Consider the following 8,256-nt stretch of genomic DNA (forward strand, 5'->3'; position numbering starts at 1 on the left):
GCAAAACAAAAAAAGAAATCATGGTCAGAAAACTCCATTATCATAACACATTGGGAGTGTAGCCTCTGGGGACTCCCCTCTGACCACTCACCAGGGATGTGACTTGCCTTGCTGTCAGACAGGGTGGATTAATGCAGATGTAGTTAGGTTCAAATTTAATACCTTTGACCCATTTTTAAATTGTCCTCATTTTTATTATTTTCTGTTTTCCTTTCAATTGTGGTTTTTCTCTGTTTTATTTTGTTACTGGTATTGGGGTTTTTGTTTTGTATGTTCTTCATTATATGAAGTCCAGGTTAGGTATATCTATAGACAATAACTGGATTATTGGGCTTTTTTAAATTAATCATTTTATTGGGGAGCTCTTACAAATCTTATGACAATCCATCATTCAATTGTATTAAGCACACTTGTACATATGTTGCCATCCACATTTCCAAAACATTTTCTTTCTACTTGAGCCCTTAATATCAGCAACTCTCCCCCCTCCCTCCCCCGCCCTCCCAACATCGTCAATCCTCAATCAATTATATATTTTGTTATTTCGTGTCTCTGTCCCTTCACCCACTGGATTAATAGTTTCTTAGAATTGTGTCAGGGAGGTTGGGAGCTATTAGATAATGAACACAAGAATGGAGAAAATGTTCTAAAATTGATTGCAGTTATGATTACACTTTAAAAATTTCATTTTATTGGGGGCTCGTACATCTCTTATCACGATCCATCCATTGTGTCAAGCATATTTGTACATATGTTGATTACACACTCTTTTAAATATATTTAAATCATTTCATTATATGATATGTGAACTTTATGTCAATAAACTGTTAAAATTAAAAAAAACCCACATAAGGATATTCACGGAAAGGATGGGAATACAATGTCTAACATTTAAACTATCAGAGTAGAAATCAAGAGACCAGAGAAGACTTCTTCAGCCCAACAGAAGACAGGTCAGTAGAGAAAAGATGCACTACAGTAAAATGTCTTAGGTAGGTAGGCTGGGTTCTCTAAAGAAGCAAGAGGCATTTTCCAGTGGGCACATCTGCTGCCCAACACTTCTCTAAAGTATTGATTTTCACTGTGAACACTATAAAGTGCCTATGTACCATGACTGAGGAAGACTAGGCAAGAACTGATGTGTTTGAATTATGGTGCTGGTAAAGAAGAGCGAGAGAAAGAAAAACAGAATAGCAAAGATACTGTGGACTGCCCGAAGAACAAATAACTATCTCGGAGAAGTACAGCCAGCATGCTCCTTCGAAGGGAGGATGGAGAGACTTCGCCTCATGTGCTCCGGCCACCGTATCAGCAGAGACCAGTCCCCTAGGGAAGAAGGTCACCCTTGGTAACGTCAAAGGCCAGCAATAGACAGGCAGACTGTCAAAGCTGGCCACAGTGACTGTCGCAGTGGGCTCAAACAAAGCAACCGTGAGGACGGTGGTGCAGGCCCGGCAGGACGCCCCAGCACCTGACCACAGTAACCTGTGATGGACTTGATGGCAGTAGTTTCTGTTGGTTTTGTTTTTAAAAGAAGGCTTTCAGGAAGCCTCTGCCATCTCTGTTGCGATGACAGCTCTCTAAGATCTCTGGATTGCAAACCAGAGACGTTTCTAATAAACAACGGCAGAGGGGACATGCCTTGCCCAGAGGCTTGGGAATTCATGATGTATGTGTGTCATTTACAATCTTGGAAATCCTACATAAGGCCACTATGAGTTGGGATTGACTTGATGGCAGTGGGTTTATAATAATAATAATGGTACGTATATATGTACATATACGTATATGAGGGCGTCAAAAAGTTTGTGGAAAGATTCCATTATCTTTTAACTCAATTGCTCCACGAGCTGTTTGAAGCCCCCGCATATATATAGGTATCTATGTCATGTGGGCATCCCTGGTGGTGCGAACCCTGATCCTACAGGCTGGCCGAACTGCCCCTGTGGGTTTCCGAGATTGTAACTCCAGTCTCTCCTGTGTGCTGTGCAGCTCCTGGTAAATTGTGGCGGTCAGGGGCCGCATCAAGCCTTCCACAGAGACCCTCTACGATCAGGAGTTGGCTTAAAGAGGTGTTGGAGAAGAAAACGCAAAGAGGAAGCCGTGTTGTCACTCAAAAGGCACTGCAGGCACAAAGGGAAGAGGTGGAGAGGGATCAGAATCTAGAAGCTTGAAGGAGGGGCTCCCGCCGGCTGGCGCGGAAGCTGAGTGGGCCACAAAGAAGCCGCTTCTAAGTGCCAACAAAACAAAACAAAACAAAACGGCCCGAGGCTGGTACTGAGCGCGGCGGGCCATCGTGAATGGCTGTTCCTGCGGACACACAGGCCCACAACAGGAAGGACCCGTTCCTCCTCCCCCTCTGCCCTGCAGGCTCCCCTCCAGTGCCCGTGCCCCCTGTTGGCAGAGCCAGCCGACAAAGGAGAGAGTGCTTCGCTGAGACAGAGCCTCCGCATCTTAAAGGCTCCCTGGGGGTTGGGGTGGGGTGATCAGAGCCCTGGTGGCAAAGTGTTACACACTGGGCAGTTACTTCAAAGTCAGCAGTTCGAAACTGCCAGAGACCCAGAGGGAGCCAGAGGAGGCTTTCTACTCCCCTTAAGATGTACACTCTCTGAACCCACAGTGGCAGGTCGACACGGTCCGCTAGGGTGTCTATGAGCCAAAAGTGGCTCAAGGGCAGTGAGTTTGGGGGGGCGGGACCCTGGTGGTGTAATTGGTTGCACGTTGGGCTAAGAACCTCAAGGTCAGCACTTCGAACTACTCCTGTAAAGATTACAGTCTCAGAAACCCAATGGGGTGGCTCCACTGTGTTCTGTTGGGTGGCTTTGAGGCAGAACCAACGTAATCGCAATGAACTGGAGTCCTTTACTGCCATGCAATCGACCCGTGACCCCATAGGACAGAGTAGAATCGCCCTTGTGGGTTTCTGAGGCAGCAAATCTTTCTGGGAACAGAAAGCCTCATCTGTCTTCCACAGAGTGGTGGGTGGGTTTGCACTGCTGCCTTGAGGTTGGTACCCCAAGTCTAACCCGCTCCACCACCAGGCGTCCCGTTCCTTGTAACAGCGGCCTGCAGTGCCATTGTACACCCGTTGCACAGACTCCTTATCTGTTTCCATGTTGCTGGACATTCCAAGGGTTTCCCAGTGTTTACGATTTGAAATGCTGCTGCGGCGGACATTCTTGTCATTCCGTTCAGATCACAGCAGTTTTCTAGTTGGGGACGGATTGTCTGACATGCAGCAGCCATGTCCACCCACAACTCACCGCTATGGAGTCCATGCTGACTCCTGGCATCTCGTGGAGGAGTCACAGTGACTCTTCTTCCCTCCAGATACTGAATGGCTCATGTTTTATGTTTGAATCTGGGTAGTATGGATGTCACAAGCAAAATCTTTCCTCACAGTTTATCCTCTGGGAGAGAGAACTCGCAGACAGAGAAGACTTGCACCTGTGTGGCCCACAGCGGCTTCGAACAAGGGTGGATGCTAAGGATGCTGAAGAAAGGAAACCTTCCCCGCGCCCCGGTGTTGTGAAAGAGGAAGACCCTCAGGGAGATGGACTGACACCGGGCTACAACGATGGGCTCCAATGTAACGATTGGAAGATGGCTCAGGGCCGATGCACCTTTCTGTTGTGCATAGGATGGCTGTGGTGGGACCCACCTGATGTCACAACCACAAGGGGAGGCTTAGCGACTCTTCAGGCTCATCCTTCTCTCACGGAGGGTAGACAGACACAGCACGTGTGAATCAACGTGAAAGGTGATGAAAGCACGTTCATTTTTCTGGGTGCTGGTAAAGATTAGCTAAGGCCATCAGTCCAAAGTCTCCCGTGGTGCCTGTCCTCCAACGAGCAATTCCTTTTAGAAATCGTCTGTAAAATTGTTCTTACAATTCGCGTGATCTTTCTGTTAAAGAGCCTGCTCGGTGCTCACAGAGGACAGACGTTTTGGAAAAGCAAGAGTGCCATCTTGTGGAACATTTGTATTTATGGCAAGTCTCCGCTTAAAGGGCAAGTCCTCTTGTTACTCATAGTGACCCTATAGGACAGGATAGAACGGTCCCCGGTGGGTTTCCAAGAGTGTAACTCTTTACTGATCATTTTATAGTTTATTGGGAGCGCTTACAGATAAAATAACATTCCATAGTTCAGTCACAGCAATTGCTACGACAGTTCATTTCAAAACATCTTCTTTCTTCTTGAACTCCTTCCTAGCACCTCCGGTTATCTCCTCCCTCCCCCGAGACTGTAACTCTTTAGAAGCATAGAAGCCTCATCTTTCTCCCGAGGAGGGGCTGGTGGTTCAAACTGCTCTTAGCAGCTCACCACGGACGGCTCCTTAGACACCCTCTGTACAACAGAACAAATCGCTGCTCCGGCCTGTGCCCTTTAACGTTTATGTAATCTGTCCTTCGAAACCCACTCTCACCCTGTGTGTCTTCACCACAAGCTACTTCGCTTGCTGTCCACAGCGCTTTCCATCGCTGAAAAGGCCTTGAGCCTTTCCGTGCACCAAAGAAAGGACTAAAGTCACCGCAGGCGGCTGCTGTGGCTTCTTTACCTAAAGCTACGCTCAGGAATGAGCCTTGTTGGTAACGCGGGGCCTGACCTCATTCTTCCCACCTTAGTGCTACTCCAGTGAGAGACCCTGGTGGTGTAGTGGTTATGCATTGGGCTGCCAATCACGAGGACAGCAGTTCAAAACCACCAGTCCCTTCTGGACGAAAGACAAGACCTCTCTACTCTTGGAAAGCATGGCTGTCTCCGAAACCCATTAAGGCCCGTTCTACAACGGCCACTGTGAATGGGAATCTGCTTGATGGCAGTGAGTTGGTTTGGTTTTTGGAATGCTACTCTAAAAATTCTTTTACTTTTAAATTAAACATTTAAATTTTAAATATCTTTTAATCACAAGATTCTCTTCTTTTCAAATCAATTTTTCTCCCCACCTTTCATCATTTAAAAGTCTAATTTATTGTCCAGCATGGAGAGTGGGGTGGCAATTTGCACCCCATATTTTGAGGACATGAAAACTCCGTTCAATGAAATGTACTTAACACCTCTGCTGCTTTTATCTCTGTACCTGTTTGCTTATTCACCCCAAACTAGGGTTTGACAGTTTGCCTTGTTTGATGGGGCTTCTGGGTACGTGGAATGAAAAGCTGGCGGAGGCACACTGGGGCGGAACATGAAGGGAGAGCAACAGAACAGCAGGGGAGCAAAGCCACCAAGTCCCGGAGGGGTCCCCGAAAACAGGCTTTGGGGGCAGGGCTTGACACCTCATCAGACTCAATCAGAAAACATCCATAAAGGTCAACAGACAGACTTAGAACTATTTATAGGCTTTTTTTTTCATGCCTATCTATATAAGATAGGCAGGATAAACAATCCTGAAGAGAAAACAATGGGACCAATTGGGGGTGGGGGTGGGGTGGAGATGGGAGCGGGGGAGGCAGGGGAAAGGAAGGAGGGAGCCAAGAAACCCAGGGACAAGGGAGCAACAAGTGATCTAAAATCGATGCTGAGGAGGGCATAGAATGCCTGCTGGGTTTTGATCAAGTGCATTGTAGCTGAGAGGAATTACTGAGAGCCAAATGAAGGCTGAACATGACAGTGGAACAAGGGGAACATAAAAGGAAATAAAGGAAAGAACTAGGAGGTAAAGGGCATTTATCGAGGTCTAAATACAGGCACATACATATGTGAATATATTAATGTATAATGATAGGGATATAGGTCTATGTATATATATTTATAGGTTAAGTATTAAGGTAGCAGATGGACATTGGGCCTCTACTCAAGTCCTCCCTCACTGCAAGAATACTTTGTTCTAATAACCTGGCATTCTGTGATGCTCACCTTTCTGACACAATTGCTGAAGACAAAATGGGTGCATAAGCAAATGTGGTGAAGAAAGCTGATGGTGCCCGCCTATTAAAAGATACACCTATTAAAAGATACAGCATCTGGGGTCTTAAAGGCTTGAAGATAAACGAGGAACAGCTATCTTACCTGGGAAGCAACAAAGCCCAGATGGAAGAAGCACACCAGACTTTGTGATCTTGAGGTGTTGACAGGATCAGGTATCAGGCATCAGAAGACCCAAAACAATCATATCTATGCGAATGAGGGGGAGCGGGGTGGGTAGAGACCCAAAGCTCATCTGTAGATAATTGGGCATCCCTCACAGAAGGGTCACAAGGAAGGGATGAGCCAGCCAGGGTGCAGCATAGCACAGATGTGACATACAACATTCCTCTAGTTCCTTAATGCTACCCTCCCCCGCCCACTATCATAAGCCCAGTTCTACCTTACAAATCTGACTATACCAGAGCATGTACAGTGGTACAGATAAGAGCTCTCAACACATGGAGTCCAGGGCAAATAAACCCTTCAGGACCAAGAATGGGAGTAGCAATATGTCTCAAGCACGCAAAAAGGACTAAGTCCTGAGACATGTCATGATGTTGAATTCGCACGTTCATCAAAGAGGTAGCACATTTCACAATCAGTATATATTCTAACTTAAACTTTGGCACACGCAGGCGCACATCAGGCAGAACCTCATAGGTGACTGACCTTACCGGTGGAGAGCTCAGAGTGGCGTGCTGTCCCCTCTGCATGGAAGAAGCTCTCAAGATCGTCTACCACGGGGTGGTGGTGGTGGGGTTAATACATTAAGGTAAACAACTCTGCGTAGCCATACATTACATTGGTGGCCCTGCCTGGTCATTTTGATCAGTTCTCCCGGTGGGCATCTGAAGTTGGTTTACTTGTACAAGTCACATGACGGCGTTCCTCACCTCATACTTGTTTCTCACTGCACTTGCTCATCTTCTATTTAAAAGTTTAAAGTAAAACAAATGAGGTTTGTCTTGCTCATGTCACGATACCATGAGGGCAGGGGAAGGTGGGGGGAGGAAGGGGGAACTTATCACAATGATCGACATATAAACAATCCCCCCAAGGTGACGAACAACAGAAACATGGATGAAGGTGAAGGGAGACATCGGTGTAAGGTATGAAAATAATCATTTATAATCTATCAAGGGTTCATGAGGGTGGGAGGAAAAAGTGAGGAGCTGATAACAAGGGCTCAAGAAGAAAGAAAATGTTTTGAAAATGATGGCAACATATGTACAAATGGGCTGGATACAACGGATGTATGGATTGTTCTAAGAGCTGTAAAAGCCCCCAATGAAATGATTTAGGAAAAAAAAAAAAGATTGAGGGAAGAGTTTTCCACAAAACTTTTGAGGCCCCTGGTGCTTCCCACGGCATGGAATACGAGAGACATTTCTTTGAAACCCCACTTAATGGTTTCCATTTAGAAATCAAGAGCAGTGCCTCTTGGGTGGTGCGGTGAGAACGTGGAGCAACACTAACCCCAGGCCGTGCCGACCCCTCACAGGTTAGGACTATGTTCTTTTGAGTGTAAGTGACATCAGCCGTGGCTTCACTGTTTAACATGGAGCCAGTAAAACAAACCACCACCAGCACCAGCCCTCCAGTGGTCATGAACTCACAGCGACTCCATGAACGTCCGAGCAGACCTGCACTCCATAGGGTTGGACAGTGGTGGGCTTTGCTGAAGCAGACCACACGCCTTTCTTATGAAGCACCTCTGAGGGGGTTCAAGCCCTAACTTTGCGGTTAGCAGCCATGCACGTTAACCTTTTGCCCTTCCCAGGCACTCTCTTTTCCACGTTCATTTGTCAATACTGGTTGTGCTTCCATTAAGAGGGTGGGATCTGGAGAAACGTCCCACAAGTCATTGAGCGAGACGGGTTCCAGGGTACTTGCTTGCCACCGCGCCCGGTGGATTCTGATTCACAGCGTCTCCATAGAACAGGGCAGCCCTGCCCCTGTGGGCTTCTGAGGCTGCTAAGCTTACGGACAGACAGCCTCATCTTTCGCCAGTGGAGGGCCTGTTGAGTTTGAACTAATGAACTTGTAGTTAACAACCCATTATGTAATCCACTAGGCCACTTTTGTTCCAGGGTAAACATTGCCTTTTTTCTTTAAAAAATCATTCATTCATTCATTCACTTAAGTGCCTGGACAGGGACATGAACCATGGACCCTCAGATTCTCCTTTCTTGTCTCCTGCCAAAAGGGCAGAGACTTAGGGTTGGCAGGAAATATGTGGCACTTATGGGCTTAGAAAAGGAAAATCTATGGCCCAAAGGGCCTATCTGGCTCCTTTTCCTGTGCCCACACCCCTCTATTAACTCACCTCTAAGACCATAGTACAGGC

This window comes from Echinops telfairi, unplaced genomic scaffold (assembly GCF_000313985.2).
Source record: "Echinops telfairi isolate 266 unplaced genomic scaffold, ASM31398v2 ScPeMD7_2565;HRSCAF=3150, whole genome shotgun sequence".
Classification (NCBI taxonomy): Eukaryota; Metazoa; Chordata; class Mammalia; order Afrosoricida; family Tenrecidae; genus Echinops; species Echinops telfairi.